At 38.6% G+C, this 18,303-nt stretch overlaps 1 protein-coding gene across 4 annotated transcripts in view; it reads right to left on the bottom strand.

Moving 5' to 3' along the window:
- The window catches only part of ANKFN1 (ankyrin repeat and fibronectin type III domain containing 1), a 105,081-nt gene that overhangs the window by 66,312 nt on the left and 20,466 nt on the right, over positions 1-18,303 (bottom strand). For 3 of the 4 annotated variants that reach the window (XM_039716454.1, XM_039716456.1, XM_039716459.1), the window contains one exon: positions 75-209. The exons of the other annotated variant lie outside the window; for it this stretch is intronic. The gene's annotated coding sequence lies outside the window, so the exon portion shown is untranslated. The remainder of the gene's footprint in view (positions 1-74; positions 210-18,303) is intronic. 4 annotated transcript variants of the gene reach the window in all.

Here is an 18,303-nt window from a genome sequence, read left to right as displayed (position 1 = left end):
TATGAATCAATCATACTTGAAACTAATAATTAGGAATCTGTGCATTAAAGAGTTAAATTAAATTAAAGACTTACCAGCTTAGGCTATCCAAGGCAAAACGAGAACAAGTTGCTGGTAATTGTCCCCACTCTTCCTTCAATGAATCACATTAGCTCTGCTGTCTCTGCTGGCTCAGCCTCTGGGCAGAATGAGTAAATCTCTTCCTTACACTGCATGAATGATCAGATATGAAAAAGCTTATTACTAGTAATTACTGAAGTCCAAGATTGCTGCTAAAACCTCAGAGCAGAACAGTATTTAAAGCAAGTAGTATTGTATCACAGGTAGAATGTTTGGTGCCTTAACTCTGTCCCAGTTACCTGTGCAGCTGTAGGAGTGACTAATATGTGAAATCTCCATGTGAGAGATGCCATGACTTCCGTGTGCTTTTAGCTTGTAGCCTTTAAAACTGATCAGCAGCACAGCGTCCAAGTAGAAAAAATAATTACTTACAGAGTAAACAGAACTGTGACTGTAATTAATTTGCCATGAAGTACGAGCAAAAAGACATTGATGCAGCCATCCTCAAGCAGTTGGTTTTATGCTAAAACAGTGAGAGGAAGGGGTAAAAATCACAGTGCAGTAGTGCTTGTTGCATGTGATGTATTGTTTCTTCTTTCTCCAAGCAAGCTACCACTACAGCTGACTGCAATCATAGCAACAAAAGCAGCAGGCATAGCCATAGCTGTGGGACATCTGCAACATCATTGGAAAGCTCCCAGCCTGAACAGGTTACGCCTCAAAAAGATTATTAAATGGATAACAAAACACACTCTACGGATGCTAAAGCAAATCCTGTAATGTCTGCATTAGGAGTGTCCAAAATAGGAAAATAGTCATATTTCAAAATCTCATTTTTTTTACTGTAGGGCAAAAAATGCAAATGCTGGAACCCACAGAAACCCACAAATATGTTACAAAGTCAAATGTGGAATATTTAAAATATACATATACAGAATTCTAAAAAGAGTGGAGGTGGCAATCAAAGATAAACAACAACCTAGAAAATTGTTATCCTTCTAGACGGTCCACTGGGTTAAATTAATGCAGTCAAAACACTCCAGTGCAACACTGGATAATAGAAAAGAATCAAAACATGCCAATTCCTGGGTCCTAGCCAGTGGCCATTAATATCTACAGAAAAAGTATTTTGGATTATTTTAAAGAGATACCAGAGCTACTCTTACAATCTGCTGAATTTTCTTCCCTGGTTTTATTCAGACATGATTTTTGGAAAATGTTGGAAACCTCCCAAAATCTGTTGATCAGCCTGATTCTCCCACACTTCAAACCTCAGCTAAGGGTGCTGTGTCATACCCAAGGGCATCCTTTTGCCCAAACAGCTGAAGCTAAAATGTAGTCCTGGGCCTGATGTTTGTATGCCATGGAATTTGAAGCTAATCTGTATTTTTTAAACCAGTCTGGATGTGGATCAAACCATTCTTTGGGTGTTTTCTATCAAACACACATGCCTGCCTGTACATGTGTGTGTAAACATGCACACAGACATGTGGGCAGATGAGAATATCAAATGCAAATATGAGAATATCAAATGCGTAGTTATAGGGCATAATGAGAATATCAAATGCAAATAGTTACATGCTTTGCTGCAGCAGAGAATTGTGAAGTGCTATTACGATAGTTTATGCACAGCATTCCTTCTCCTTGAAATATCTTGAAAATCAGAGGATTCCCTCTTTTGTTCTGCTCCTTCCAAGGATCATTAGTCAGAGAGCTGACTGAGGTCACTGCTCCTTGCCAACAGGAGGGAATTGGAAATCTTTCAAAAACCACCAAATACCTCTCTAACACTGAGATACTATCTGGAAAAAAAACATGCTGAAAATCTGAAATGTCTAAATCAGTTAAAAATAAATGTAAGCCTAGGAACTCCATTTTCAGTGCTGTGCTAAATATGGGTGATTCTTCTAAGTCAAAGTCCCCAGTTAAGTTTGGGGTTTTTTTGCCTGTATAGACCTCACCTATGCAACTCACTTGTAAAGGAGTGCTCAATTTCCAGCTGATTTAGGGGGAAAAACATAGAGTGAATTTCCAGAAATCAGTCTATACTTAAACATTTCTAGCACCTTCTCATTGTGGTTCAATACTTCTATCTTCTGCTTTCTCCCTTCAGCTTTGTGGAAAGCAGCCCTTTTACAATTGCCATTTTGACTTTTTAAATGCTTAGTCCTTTTTCTACCCAAACAGTACTTAGCAGAGTAGGAAAAGTCAAAATATTTTCTTGCCCAAGCCTAGTTCTTGTGAACTACAATTAGCTTTTTTGTCTCAGGAAAATTTATTTATAATCTTCTTGACCTATGAATATAAATTCATAATTAGCTTGTTCAAAATCCAGAAGACACAAAACAATGCTCAGTTAGGTAAAAGAAGTAATAATACATTTATAAAATGATAAAATGGAATTATTAAAAATTACTACTCAATGTTTATAAATAACTGTGAGAGGCTCCTACACCCAGTTCTGGAAATGAAGACGACTAAAAGACCAACAGAAGTAACAGACCCTGGGTTTATGATGAAACACGTGGAAGATCCTGTAGTCTGATCTCCTGCAGAAACCTGCCCATCCTCAGCCTTTGAGGCTTCCATCAGAGGACAGAGAAGTCATCCAGCTCTCATTACCCTTGCATTCCACTCTCCATGGCTGCACAGACCATTTTGCTGGCTGTGCTTTCACTGCTCCCTTAACCTGCTGCCACAGGTTCTCCTTCCATGACTGGTGAGTCTGGAAGTTCCCTGCCTGCAGCACACAAGGACGGCTGATCCCACTGCTGCTCTTGCTCTTACTGCTGCTAAAGCTGCATGTTTTTGTGAAGATGTACATTCAGTGCCACATTTGTTTAAAGAGGCCGCCCAATTTGGCTGATTCGGTGACACAGCTCCCCAAACCTTCACCCTGTGTTGTTCCCAGCTTTACACACCACAGGGGTTTTTAGCGTTGTGTTGGCCATTAACCCCATGTATCAATCCTGCTTGTTCCTCCCAGACACTGGGGCGTTTCTGGGACGAGGAGCTCGCTGTAGGGTCTGGTGTTTCGCTCCTCCATCCATCGATAGGTGGCAGCGTCCACCCAGCGCTCCCGAGCCCTGCGCGGGTCCCAGGACGCGATGTCCGGCAGGCAGCTCCCTCCATCCCCAGACCCAGCAGTTCCCTGTCCTACACACCCGGCTCCCTGTTCTACACACCCGGCTCCCTGTTCTACACACCCGGCTCCCTGTTCTACACACCCGGCTCCCTGTCCTACACACCCTGCTCCCTGTCCTACACACCCTGCCCCTGCTTCTGAAACACATTTTGGGTTTCCCCACTAGAAACTGGGTGGGAAGTTCGGAGTGTAGAAAATGACATGGAGCCTGGCTTGCAACAATGGCAAAGCTGTTGCCATCATAACAGACAAAGCTGCGTTTTAGACTGTTCACAGACCCACAAAAGGAACAAATGTTGCTCAAATACCAGATTCCATCCACTGATGCAGCAATGGAGCCAGGCAGATTGGATATCTGGGACTGGGATCTCCACCCAAAGTAACATGACAACGTGGCTAACTGACACCTGTATGCACCCTCATTTTAAAAATCCATTACTTGGAAGGCAGTTAAAGTGACTCTTCCCCATGAAACAAGATAATGGGGTAGTTTTTTTCATACAGTCAAAACTATTCAGTGGGAAAGGTAAAATAAAACCAAACCAAAGCCCCAAACACATAAAAGTGTACGTTCCTTTGTCCCCACACTCATTCTTTCTTGCACATTTTTATACATATAACATACTGTAGTAAATTCCACCTCTGGTTTTGGCAATTCCTGCCTCTCTGGCTCTTGTTTACCTATCATCTTTCACACATACCCCTGTGCCAATTTGTTTATTCTCTGTCCTGTTCCCTGGTTTCTTGTGTTTCTTCAAGGACATTGACTGGAGTCTTACAGTTTCAGTAGTTACTTTAGCCAGTGTTCTTGATCCAAATCCATAGCAAATAACCTATTATCCACAAACACACAGAAGTATTCAGTCTGCTTATGAAAAAGACAAATATTTCCCAGTTGATCAGTCACAGACATGATCAAACTTGAAAAATTCTGAAATTGTGTGAGTGAAGAAAAAATAATTGTGTTTGGACTAAGCTTAGAAACAATTTTCCCAAGTATTCTGAAATATTTGAGGCAGCGTGATGTCAGTGACCAAGTGGAACTGGGCTTGGCAGCCGTGGCTGCCCCAGGTTTCCTCTGCAGCCACAGCTCCCAGCCACGGCCCCGTCAGCCCAGCCTGGAACCCGGCACAACCTGGAATCCAGGCTCTGTGCAGGGCTGAACCTGGCACATGCACCCAGGCCTGGGGCTTGCACATTCCCAGAGGAAGGATGCAGATGGGAGGAATTCTCAGCTTTGTGGCAGCTGTGGACTTGCTGCTTGTACTTCAGAATAAGCACTGTTTGGTCAGAATTCTTTAAAGATGGCATGTTTTTCATATAGTCACAGGGGCTTGTTTACCCCTGATAGTCTTTTTACTTGGAAAATTCCTGAGAATAATAATTCCTGGCTGCAGAGGAATAGAATCAGGCCTGGGCTGTCAGAGCTACAAAACTACTGCGTCATTTGGGATCTTTTGGAATGTAAGATAAGTAAACAGAAATAAAATAGTATAAGAAGTCCATCAGAGCATCAAAGCCCTTCCTGTTTGAACCAAGGAATCAAAGGGCAGCTGCTGTTACCTAACAGGAGGTGTGCAGCAACCCTGATATATGGGGATGCTGCTCTATTGCAAAACCAATGCAGAGCTCTTTGCTGATGGTTCTTGCAGTTGTTCCCCAGATTAGGAAAACCCCCTAAATCTGTGCAAACACATGCAGCTTCAGGAAGCCTATAAAAGTACATGAGGCCATTGGATGTGTCTGAAGATATTGCTGGTCCTCAGAAACAAATTACCTATTTGAAAATCATGGAAATAATGAAGTTGTCAGCAACAATAGGCAGCTGTGATGTTTTGTCAGCCTCCTGTTGATTATGTTATCTAGTCAGACACTCCACACAGAGATAATTTATGCCATGTATTGTTTAGCCATGACTGCTCCCAGCTGCACTACATTTAATTCAAGTTACATCAGAACATTTTACAAACAGAAATTAACAAGCTTTTCATAGCTGGCAATTTCTAGATTAGGAAAGAATAAAGAAAAAACCCAGAATTTAGCAAAGTTGAGCGTGGAACACAGCTGAACCGAGGCAGGCACACACCATCCCAGAGAAACACCTTCTTTTTTTAAGCTGAATGAATCTTTAGGCTTGTGACACTGTCTTTAAAAAGACCAAAAAGAATATACAAATATATAGATAGGTGTCACTGCAACTTTTGTATGATTGTAGTAATTAGCAGTATACTTATTAATATAAGGCCTGTTTCTGAAGATTGATTAATTTTTCTTCAATACTTGTATAAGAGCATCTATTATAAAGTACTACACAAATGCCATTATTTTTCATACTGAATAAAGAAAGAACTTTGATAACAGAACAATTTCCTGCTCTTCTGTGAATCCCAAGCACTGTTTATTTCACTAAGCAGATACTCTTAAACATCAGCTTGTTTGCCCTGATTAAAGCAGAAGTCTGTTTATGGCTTTTAGTGACTTTAATATATTAAAATCAGACATTTAAAAAGAAAACATACACAAAAACAACAGCAGCAAAAAATCCCCCACCAAACCACAAAGAGACCCAGAGTAAGGTACCATATGAGGAAAACTTTGCTACTGAGGACAGAGAGTAGCAAAAAAGGGGCTATTTTCAAAGGGTAACATTTACCTGGGGTGAGTAATTTGTCCAGATCCTGATGGAGACAGATTGTTCAAGATAACAACAATTCAAAGCAAGAGCCTATTTGTCTGCATTATCAGAAGAACCACAAGGAGATCTGTCTCCCTGGACCAGCTTTTGTGAACAGCCCTGTAGGTTATCTTTGCAATAGGGAAGCAGCATATCCCTGCCTGGCTGTGAGAATTTTCCACAAGCTGGAATTCATACTGCACTCATTTGGTCTGATGTCGCTGTTCATTTACATTTGAGTTTAAATTAAAATAACTCTAAGGAATTCTACACTAATGCATCACAGGAGCAATGCAAAAACCCAAATAGAATAGAAAAGATTTCTGTGAGGTAATTCTTGATTTGCCAGTGCCATTCTTTTTCACAATAAGTTCAAATGAACATTTAAACATTCTCTTTTTTTTTTTTTTTTTTTCTTTTTTTTTTGCTGAGAAGTTATAATAGCTTCAAATCATGAAGATCCAAGGTTTACTGCAGAGGCAATGCAAATGGACATAACAGTTTTTGTTGAAATCTTTTTACACTTTAGAGAGACAAGGACATATGATTGTTTATCCTTTACAAGAGGTGTGGGGCACGGCAAAATCACTGGTAAAATTCAAAAGATGGAATTGTTCTTTCCTCAAGTGCAACATTTCAATAAAAGTGAAATTAAATGTAAGAAGTGCAACTAAATCTTGTCTGTTTAGAACATAGCAGATTTGTATCATGCTTTAACAAAAATAATAATTTTTTACTGTAGTGGAGGCTTTTAAAAACTGTAGTGGTGAGAACAGCAGTTCATGAAAATATCTTCCCATCACTTTTCTTAAGCTCTAAACCTGATGAACCTGCTCCCTCTCAATTAGTCATGCCAGCCTCTCACTGAGCAATAAACATCAGTATTTGGCCTTGCTGTGTTGCCATGTTGCCACAAGTCCCATCTCCTCACACAAACAAGATAGAATATAAAGTGGTAATTGCTCTCTAATGAGCACACACTTTTTGGATTAATTTAGTTCACAGCCCCTCTTCCCCTTTCTCTCTCTTCATCACATTGAACTAATGCATCAACCAACTCCAAAGGTGAGAAATTAATCTGAAATAAACTCCTACTTTTCATGGCTGAAATGTTCATTCATGCTGTTTCATTGCAGCATGACTTGCTCTGTTTTCCAGCAGGTCAAAGAGAATCTGACTCAGACTGTAAAATTGTGGGCTTTATCTCCTATATTCAAACTCTGACTTTGCAAAGTCCTTGGAAAACATCTATCAGGCCAATCCTTCAAGGAGGGGTTGTGGTACAGGCCAAATCCTGATGTGTTGGCAAAATCTGTACGAACTTCCATCCTGTTCATAGACCCTCTGGGACGTGCTTTACTCCTTTTCACTCAGCCTCAAATCAGAAAGAACAGTGCTGGTTAACCCCAGGGCAGGAGGTGCTTAGAGCACACAACGGGGCTCTGGCAAGTGCCCAGATTCACCGTGGGTGGGACAACTCAAGGCCAGAGCTGGTTCAGCCTCAGGACTTTTTGTTCTTCAAATCGTGGTAAAGCACTTGTTAGTCCTAGAACAGAGACACTGGCTGGGAAAACCTCTGAGATATCAGGCTCACCCTGCCCTAAGAGTTTCCTGTACCAAGAATGTTTGGTTATCACATGCTCACTTATGTTTCAGTTACATACAGAAAATTGAAAATATTAAAAAACTTCAAAAACTATAAAACCCCAACTCCCCAACAGCTTATTATAAATAACTACTTCCTATATTTTATAAATTAGGTACTTCAAAAGAGTTTGTACATCATCATCCAGTTATTACATTCATTAGTGCTGTCACAGGAGACAGATGGGGAATATAATTTGCTGCTGTGTTAAAAGATTGAATATGGATTTGGAAACGAGGACTCCTGGTCCAATGAAACAACACTCTCTGCAGCCAGAAGTGCTGATCTGATTTCATCTGAATTGTGTTAATAAATATTTGCAAAACCAGGCAGCTTAGGTGGCTTATTTAAGAAAACACTTGCTTTTCACCTTCAGTAATTAATTTCCTTCAGGGTCAGCATTTGGTGGTCTTACAGCTATTGCCCAAGCTTCTACACACTTTGGGATGATTAATGATCTCTGTCCTGGAAAATTATGAGGTGCTATAAGGAAAAATTAACTGAATTCACACAATGTGAAACCTCTCACTGAGTACCTTTTCTCTGCATTGTTTGTTTAAGGGGCATGGTCTGTGTGAATGTGTGTCAGAGAAAACTTGTAATGAGCTCCCCACAACCCTGAGTTCTCACATGGTAATGCAGCCAGTCTCAGCTATAGGCAACATTGAAATCTTACAGATATTCAGTGCTGGCAAGAGAATTACCCTTCAGTTTTTGCAGACACCGTTCTGGAAGAACTCATCCACTTTTCCAAACAGGCACAATGGCAAAAAAATTCCATGCAACATCCAGTGTTGCTATTCAGCTGGAAAGAAAGCCATGGATTTGCAACGAGGTGAATAACAATTTAATATATACAATCCTCTAACAGAAAATCTTGTGCTCCAGCATTTTGGAAGCACCTGATCTTGCCTGTACTGTCTAGTAAAACTGTGTCATTTGGTTTTAATTAGGGGCAATAATTATTAAGAATTTGAAAATTAGCCACTATCAGTATGCAGGGTGAATTTGTTGTCTGGCTTTGTCTTTTATCTAAATTGGATTAAAACCAGAAGGTTGATTTGGTTATTGCAGCTGCACTTGGGAAGAAGCAGAGTTCAACATGAATTACTGGGTTTGCTCTAAGAATTGCTGGTGCAGATGGCTCTGTTGCCTGATGTTCAGTACAAATAAGGTGACTTTTCTTGAGAGAAATATTGAACTACAGAGAGGGGAAGAAAAAAGCCAAGCTGGTATGAATAACTTTGAATCATAGATAAAGAGGAGCCACGAAAAAAAAAATTAAAAATCCATTTTAAATTTTTAACAAAGAAGCTTTCTATGACAGAGTAATTTCTTTTACAATATTCTACCAGAAGACTGAGACACATTTTCTTACTGACTTCAGTGAGATGGGTTTTTGTACCGGAATTACTGCTCTAAGTACAAACACTCAAAAGTTTCATGGATTGCAAATAGGTGGAACAGCAAAGTGAAAGTAGGGAGAGTGAAGGGAGAGTTTATCTAATGTGTTTACTCAGTGGACCTGTGAGAGAGCTGGAATTGGACATTAATATTGTTCCAGTGCCTATTTATCCTTCCTCATATGGCTTAACAGAAACGTTGGAATTTTGTCCAATTTTGGCTGATTTAACTTTTATTTCACCCCCGCCCCCCCTTCAAGAAGTTACCATGGAACTGAATTTTCAAATTACTGACATGCCACATTGGTACTTGTGTTTGAAAAGCCTACAGATTAGATTACATTAAGTTAGAACAGAATAAATCTGGTGGCCAATGGATTATTCCATCATTTTAATTTAAATGGTCTATATTAAAAAAACAGCTTAACACTAGGAAATGAACCTGCTCTTCAGCAAAAGCTAGAATTTTAGTATTTTGATATCATAGGAAATTTTGATTACTGAGCCCATTATTATGTCACAGTCTCACAGTTTAAATACAACTGTGAGACTGTGATATCATATTCTTATAATACAGTTCTTTGGATTTTCTGAAGAACACCCAGACACTCAAAAAAAATTGTTCAAAGAGGTGCAATACTTAAAGAATGATTTTTTAGAAGGGTGAGAAATCCCAGCCTGACTATCAGCCTCTCCTGAAAATAGGCAATCTAAAAATTGAATGCTCTGCTATATCAGCACACAAGCTGTGCTGGGAGAATACGACATTGGGAGACACACAAAAAGACAAGTGAAGCAGTTGTGGTTTTTAACACTCAAAGAAGCACAGATTCAAGCTTAATAGTACCAGTCTACCACCACAAAGATTGCATAGAATTCCCTTTACTTATACCAGAGTTTAGGTTTTAAATATAAGCAGTAGGAAAACCTGATTAATAGAATTCCAAATAATTTTGGAATTTAAAGAAATAGTTATACACCATTGAAACCAGAAATTTTGGTCAGAGTTTTTCCCACAAACCTATCAATGAATCATTGAAGGTCATTTTAATAAGCAGCATTTTGTTCAGTAGACTTTTGAAAATAATATGGAGAATACAACTGGTATTTTCAGCCAGAATCATTCACAGAGCCCTCAAGAAAAATAAGGATTTCAGGCTTAAACGTGAAATGAATCTTCTCTAATTTTATGTGAAATTCCATAGTTCCATGTAATATGATCTTCATTCCATATTGGGGGCTCCTATTTAGTTAGCAAAAAATAACAACCTCTCTAAATTACTGCCTTTTGCATATCTCCCACAGATCTGATGGCTCAGATCTTAGCTTTGGTTAGGGACAACCTCCCAGTGGGTTACAGATATGAAAACTCACTGCACATGAGAAATACTTACTTTCATCTCCTTCAAACCTAGAATCAGCCACTCAAAAGAGAAAATCACAGCACAAGCAGCAGCCCTAAGAGACCTTGGCAGCACTGAGCTACTGCAGATCTGTGCTGTCACTCAGCTGTCAAGATGGAAAAGAAAATTGTTTCTATGTTCAGACAGTGTTTCCAAATGTGCACGTGGTACTCACAGGAGATGACAGTGCAGGAATTGGATGTCACTTGCATACCAGAAATGCTTTTGAAACGTGAAGTGGGAAATAAAGGAGTGATCACGAGTATACAAGAAAATCCAATAGGATTGCAGTGGCAAGATTTGAATTTGCAGTGGAAGTTGTCTCCCTGCAAGGTATGTTTTTTCCAGTGCATGCTGCAAAGCACAGTCAGTTCCTTTTAATTCCCTTCATCTATCTGTCTACACAAAGCAGCATCTGAAGTGTATTTCCAAGGAAACAATTATATAAAACCAGCTGTCTTCTCAGAAAATTTTTCCTTTCCTTGAAAAGCAATCAGGAAAATTAAGGAATTACTGTACTGAAAATTAATACATCCATATATATCTATCTGAAAAAAGTGACTGACAGCTAGAATACATTAAAAAATTAAATATTAGATACCCCAAATCAGTTTTCAGATATTATTAGAGAGAAATTGCTGAAGTATAACTACCAGGTAAATAATTTGCTGTAAATAGCACTTTTGAGAAAACTGCTTGCAGATGATTTCCAAATAAAAAAAGGGTACAATTCACTGTAGCATTTGCTTCAAATTATACAACCAACTAATTATGAAGTAGTGTCTTTCAACATGAAATAATTAATACAGCCAATTAGTATACACAGATGGGTGAGAAAATTAAGCTTATGAGTGAAGTATGAAAGGAATGGAAATCTGAAATTTCCATTCAGATTTCCAGTCATTACAATGGATTTTCCCCATTTTCTCTCTATAAAGAGTTTGTTATGTTAGTTCCATATAAACTCATTTTCACCTCTATCTCTGACAAAACAAGCAGGAACCTGTTACACAATATCACCTATTTGAAATAACACCAAATTTTAAACTCCTTTTTTAATCCAGGAACAAATGGATAAGGAAATAAAAAAACTCAAATTGTGTTTCTTTACAATTGACAAGTCATGATTTTAAAAGGTCAAAAAATGACATCTGCATTATCTGTCTTGTTCTGAAAATAGCACTGTATTAAGAACAAATGATACAAAAATATCATCAAAAAACGTTAACAAATGAGAAATGAATAGATCAGTCAGGGATCAGAAATTCCCATCCAAAGCTCCTGAGCACTGTTAAACGCAATAGGCCCTGAGCCAGTCAGCTGCTCCAGGAGCAGTTTTGGTTGGTTTGATTCTTTTGCTGGACAGCACAGAAGTTGTAGAAGACTTTTCTTAGCCACAGGCTGAGCATTCTGCAGCTTTTTGCTAATATCCACTACTGAAGTGTCTGTGTTCCTTTGGCACCTTGTATGAAGTCTGAACAGCCAAGAAGAAAGTCTCTTTAACCTCCACTGATACCATCACAGCAGCTGTTAGGGAATCCAAATGTGCAGCATCCACCTATGACTTGTTTGGAGATAGATTTTTTTTTTAATCCTGAAACACATTTTCTTTAAAAATTGCAAAGGCTTAGCAATAGTGATTTCATAAGGGAAATCACCCTTGTGTCCATAATTTTGTCAAGATAAAGTTCAGGGCAGGAAGAGATGCTGAAGATTGAATCAGTAGCAAAAAACAGAGAGAGGAGAGATTATAGAGAAACCAAAAGAGATGGAGATTTAAGTTCAGGGATGGAATAATTCCTTGCCTTACAAGTAGCCATATTCTTAGACAAATAATTCTCACCAGTTAAAACTGATACAATTTCAGTCAGTAGAAGAAAGTGAGGTGCTGTTTTAGTAAATAATTGTGTATGCCCCTTTAGATGTGCATCTGGATCATTCAACGAGAAAACTTTAAAAGAAATGGTGCAGGATGTGTTAAGTTTTATCTTTAGAATGGATTTGTGACAGGGTAAGGAAAACATGCAGGGGAATTTTAAAAGCAACTTCTGATCATAGTTCTTCAATTACAGCAGCAGTTCATAAACAGCTGAAAAAATAGGACACCCTCTCTGTTAAGAGTATTCAGGGCCAGAGGAAATAGGAATCTGCTTTTCCAAAAACTAAATTAAGTAAAACAACATGGATTCTGTGTAACAATGAAAGCAGCACTCATTTATTGGATCTTGAGAATATAAGCAAACAATCCAGGATCTCTGCTTGGGTATGGGTATACATGTATTTATCTCAAGCTTTTTGTCTTTCTGGAAAGCCTCCACAATCTCAGTTATTTGGATGAACTATTATATAGGGAAGTATAAATGATACCAACTTATTAAAGAGATGGGTAAAGAGCTGTCCTAAAGATTGTAAGTAACAAAAAGGTATTTTATGATAAGAAATCTGTGCAACTGTTCAACTTGCAGTTTTCTGCTGCAATTCAGCAGCTGTTCATTGCAGTTTGAAGATGTTTCAGTTATCACCTCTGTGCTGCCTGGTTATAAGGTCATTGAAGATTCCTTTAAAAAAGTTGCATCAAGTTTCCTAAAGAAAATGTTTAGATACCTGTTAGATTGTGTCATTCTCAGAAAATCAGGATCTTGATTTTCTCCCTGCTTTGATGGTCACCTTTGTGACAATATTGCTGTGAAACACAGTCCTTCAGAGAGGGATTGGGACAATCTGCTCTGGGAGCTCTTCCTTTTGTTTGTGCTTTCTACTGAACAATCAGAAGTGTGGTGCATTCACTCAGCAAGGGTTGTCAGTGCCTTCAACACATGCAAGCTCTTACTCAGCAGAGCTGACTGCCACCCAGAAAGCCACTGCACTGTCAGTTTGCAAGCAGGTTAAAGCAAAACAGTCTAGTGATAACTTATAACCAGAAATTTATTGCAATGATTGCTTCCTTGCATTTGGAATTTCAAATATAACTTTTTTTTAATTATAGGAAAGCATTAAGAAGTGTTTTTTCACACTACCACTGACCATAAAGGTATGAATTTGGAGGATTTGTGAAATAGTAGAATGATAGCTTGGATCAAGCTTCAAAGTGCTGGTTAATATCTCATTAACTTTGCTACTGAAGGAATCAACCCTTTCTGATTGATGTCTTAATTACGTCCTAAACAAACCATAACATAGCAATTTTATAAGCACTGGTACATTTCCCTTGCCTCACAGCAGCAAAGCAAAACTGTTTTCTTAGATATATTCCTTACTCTGTGAATTTAAAGGGAAAAGACATTTGCTTGATAAATATAAGAGATACATTCATGATAAATATACAAAATCATCAGCAGGAAGATGTCCCACATAAATGTTGTGTCCCCAAGAAACCTTCTGTGAAGCTTGAATAACTGTATGACATAGAACTGGTTCAAAAATGAAGCAATTGAACATATTTTTGAGCCAATTTACATGGAATAGTTTTTAATGCAATCAATTCAAAGCAAGTCTGCTAGATTATTAAACAGTGACTTAATAGTTAACAGACACTCCTTTAAGTTTCTAATGTAGCTGAAATAACTTCTGTCCTAGGAATAAAATTAATAGGATGAATCCTGCTTTAATCTACATTTTCAGGCTTTTATTAAAGTTGTGCTTTTGATATTTCTTTCAGCTGCCTTCAGCCTGCAACAGCAAAGAAGGCCCAGTTCCACCAAAAGTGTGAGGCTTTGCACACATTGAGGCTCATGGTTTCTCTTCTAAATTGTATTAAAGCACCTACACAACATTAAACCTCACGTTCCTTCCCCAGAGCTGCCTCAGCAGTGACTGCAGGAAGAAACTGTTCTTTGATGACCTCCCTTGTGAATGAATAACTTTAGGCTCTTCTTTATGATCACTCTTGTTTTGCCCACCCACTTACAACATTAACTATAATAAGGCTATTTATGGTAACTACTACAAGACAAATTAAACCCACATTTGTGATTTGCATACACAAACCTGGCGCTCCACTTTACAGAGCAAAAACCTTTGTGCCTCAGGAGGGCACTGGCTGATGTGTGACCAAGAAGTGCAGCTCTGCCATTTTAATATGTGCCTCTTCAACCTTTTTTGTGATTTTTGAGGCACACAGCACATGGCATTAAACAGCAGAAGCATCCACACAGCTGCTCTTTGGTATCAAGATCAATGAGACTGTCAAAATAATCAAAGATGCCCCCTTGTTCATGCAAAAAATACTGAGATTTCCAAACAGGGGTGTGACACCGGGATTCACAGTGCTGTCCTGGAGCCTGGTACAACTCCAGCCACATTCACTGCAGCTTTTCACCGAATTTCATACCAAAATACATCCCCATTTGTTCAGGCCCCAAGAAGGCAGTCACTTCATTCAACACTGCTGGTGCTACTGGATTTATAGGATGTGTTTTTAAAAATATTGGGAACAACTAGTTTGAGATTAAAAGTGGCACCTCAGTCTCTCCTCTCCACTCCAATCTGCAGCCTGTGAGTTTCTAATTACTCCTTGATCTGCCTTTTTCAGAGAAGAAATGTAAGTATGGATTGGAAAATTACAAAAGCAATGTACAATGGTCAAAGTTTCCAGTTCTCACATCCCTTAGTCAGAAATTCATCCCTAAGCCCAAGAAAATTACTCAAATGTTGATATCATTGTGTTTTAATAAAAGCCTCAATTTTTATAAAGATCTTTCAGTGAAAACAGTAGAGTAAGAATACATCATTAACTCCTATTTAGTGTGATGTGAATGCACCATAATGACCACCCTCTGTTTTGTGCATGAAACCAGCTGAAAGAAACTCCATATGTGAAATACGGGAGCTTGGAACATTCTGCAGTGTGCACAGTGGTTTGAAACAGGAAAAAAAATGCTGCCGAAGTCTTTACAGTACTAAGATATGAATAAGGAACATAAACATGTAGTACCTGGTGACTAATGAGCATAAAGCTTTCATCTTTCTTCGTGGGAAATCCTATGGAAGGCAAAAAAACCCATAGAGACCATTGTAGAAACCCATACCATTTGAGAAAGCTTTCTTTTATCCCAATAGCTGGCAACAAAATATATGCATTTACAACAGATTTCTTTTTTTTTTCCTTTTAATCTGTAGCTAACTGCAGTTTTAAAGCCTCTCATTTGTTTAACTACCAGGCTGAACAAGCAACGTTGGCATTTAGAAAAAGAAAATAAATCAAAATCCAGTTAAATTTGGCACCTTCCTTGTTCATTCTTCCCCAATAGTCCTGACTTACGAGTGGTTATTATCCTTTCTCTTCAGATCCTTCTCTAAGCTCTCTCACCAGGATTTCAAAGTTAGATGATCAAATGTGCAAAAGAGGCACCTAATTTCTCACAGGCACTTCTGAAAGCTCCTGGCTAGGTCTACAGTGAACAATTTTCTTTCCCTTCCCCTGCCCCCACCTTTTTTTTTTTTCTCCCTGGCCTTTGATCTTTAGAAAGCACAAATGCCATTACAGCGAATAAAGTCATAGCCCACAGAGTCAATCCCCTACTATTTCCCTCCCCCTTCCCGGGCAGCCCCAGCCCAGGCAGGCTGGCTAGCTGGGCTCAGGGACAGCAGCAGGTATCATCAGCACTGTGACAAATGAGGATGTGTGTCAGGGGAGGCTGTTCAAACAAACAGTGGGATGCTTGGGAACACAGACACAAGAGCTAAGATCTGGCTTGGTTTTTTTTTTTTTTCCCCCCTCTCTTTTCTTTCTCCTTCCACCTTCAAAACAGAAGATTAAGTTTGCTGTGAACATGAGCTGATGAAAAGAATTCAAATAGTGCTTTGAATAGTGCCACTGGGAGTGTCACAGGAGAATTACAAATTGCTGCTGGAGACACCAGTCTCCCTTTACAGAAAGTTAACATAAAAGTACACATATCTTCTTTCTATAAGGTACTAACTTGTAAATTAACCTTTAATGGAGTATAAATGATGTCCTGAAAGAACTGCTTATGCAGCTATATTTATGATCTAGAAAATTGCAAATATTTACAAGATTATAGGTGTTAATGGTCTGTCAAAAATGTTTGTATATTGTACATACATTAAACCTAAGTTTAAGACCACCCTGCTATAAAGACCACCCCATTTCTTGTCCCATATAGAATTTCATTTGATTCCATATATTCCATTCCTTATAACGAGGCTAGGCCCCAGCATGCACCCAAAGCACTCCAGACAGGGAGCTGCTCCTCTGTGGGCTCCCCTGAGAAGGAGAACAGGTTTCAGCCTCTGTTCCCAGCTCCCTGTGCAGCCAGGGCTGTCCTGGCCATCCTCCTCACTGAGAGGCTGGAGAGGGGCTCCTGACCAAGCAGAGCTGGACGGGGTCACACGCGGCTCAAGGACTGAGCAGTTTCTGTGCCTGTGAGGAACATCTCCACCTGCCAGCCCTCCTGCCTCAGTTTCCCCACCAGGGTAGGGGCCAGAGTGCCCTGGGCTGGCTCCTTGGGGCCAGTGAGAAGGGAAAGAGCTCAGCACAGCCTCCTGCTCCCTGCCTTTGTGCTGCTGTCCCACAGCAGGTGGACCCAGTTCTAACTTTTCATTTTCTACATTCAGAAATGTTATAAAACAAACAAAAAAAAATTTCAAAAATGTTTATTTTAATTACTATTTATAAATTTTCTTTATACCCTTTAAAAATTTTAAACCTACTTTACCTTTCTTGTAATCCCATCTCACAACAACAACAACAACAAAATACATTAATAATTAACCAACACCAAAACCTACCACACTTTTTAATACATTAAAACAAAAATATCTTAAAATTAAAAAAAAATCTTAAATTAAGAAACCAAAACCACTACAAGGTCTCAGATCTGAGGGTTTTTTTTGTTTGTTTTTGGGTTTTTTGTTTTGTTTTTTGCTTTGTTTTGTTTTCTCTTTTCTTTTTTCTTTTTTTTTGTTCCACTAAGCTCATTATTGAAACTGTAATTTTCTTCAAAAGAATTTGCATTTGAGTTTTTCTATGAGTGCTACAGTGAAATAAAAAGAAAACATCCCCTCTTTCAGTTAATTCTGTATTTGTCACTGTCTCAAATTTTGCTTTGTAAATAATTATTAATATATCTTTTCTGGGCATAAGTTATGGCAACAATAATTTCAATACAAGCCAAAATATATTTGCTACTCAAAGCGAGACAATAACTTGTTCTCTGTTCTCTGATCTATTACAGCTTCTTTTCTGGGCAATTGAGTAACTTTCTGTATTAGAAATTTGATCCCAACTTCTGAATTGAAATTTCTTTTTCTGAAAACATTGCAAAATAAAAAACAGTTGGACCTTGTTAGTTGTGATAGTGAAATTTCAGAAAGGTCAAAGTTTGAATTTTGAAAGAGGAGACATTTTTTTTTGGAAATGCACATAACTCCAAATGTTACAATTTTTAATACTTGTTTTACAAACATCATTGAATTCACACATAAATACAGCTGGGGAAAAATAAATACTTTGGGAACAAATACTTGGGGCTCTGCCCAGGTTTTATTGCAACAGATTATTTTCTTTTGTAATTTATCATTTGCTGTGCATTATCTTGCTCAATGACTGGAAAAAACCAACGTTCTTCTTTAGGATAAAAAGTCAAAGGAAAACTTAAAAAGGCTCTCTCCTCCCTGACCTCGTGCACATTTTTATTGATATCAAATTGCTCATATTTTTTTGCCTTGCCATTTTCATTTTTATACCTGCTGGATCAGATCTTCAAATGATGTAAACTGGCATTGGCCTAATGGTTTCCATGAAAGCATCAGAGCTGAGGATCTGGCATTAATTATTGGGGATTGTCTGTTATCCAGTGAGATAATGTAAAAGCAGTTCCTCGCCGAGCTTGAAAGAGAGTGATCTGTGAGTGAAGTACGGAGATACAGCTTAAGTGAGGTGATTTTAGGGAAAATTAACTTCTGAGATTTTACACAGATCTTCAAATGGTAATTATTTCATGTCATAATCT

This window comes from Passer montanus, unplaced genomic scaffold, assembly GCF_014805655.1.
Source record: "Passer montanus isolate IOZ18808 unplaced genomic scaffold, ASM1480565v1 scaffold35, whole genome shotgun sequence".
Taxonomy (NCBI): domain Eukaryota; kingdom Metazoa; phylum Chordata; class Aves; order Passeriformes; family Passeridae; genus Passer; species Passer montanus.
The sequence above is the reverse complement of the archived record's forward strand: the minus strand, read 5'-3'. Positions and strand labels throughout refer to the sequence as shown.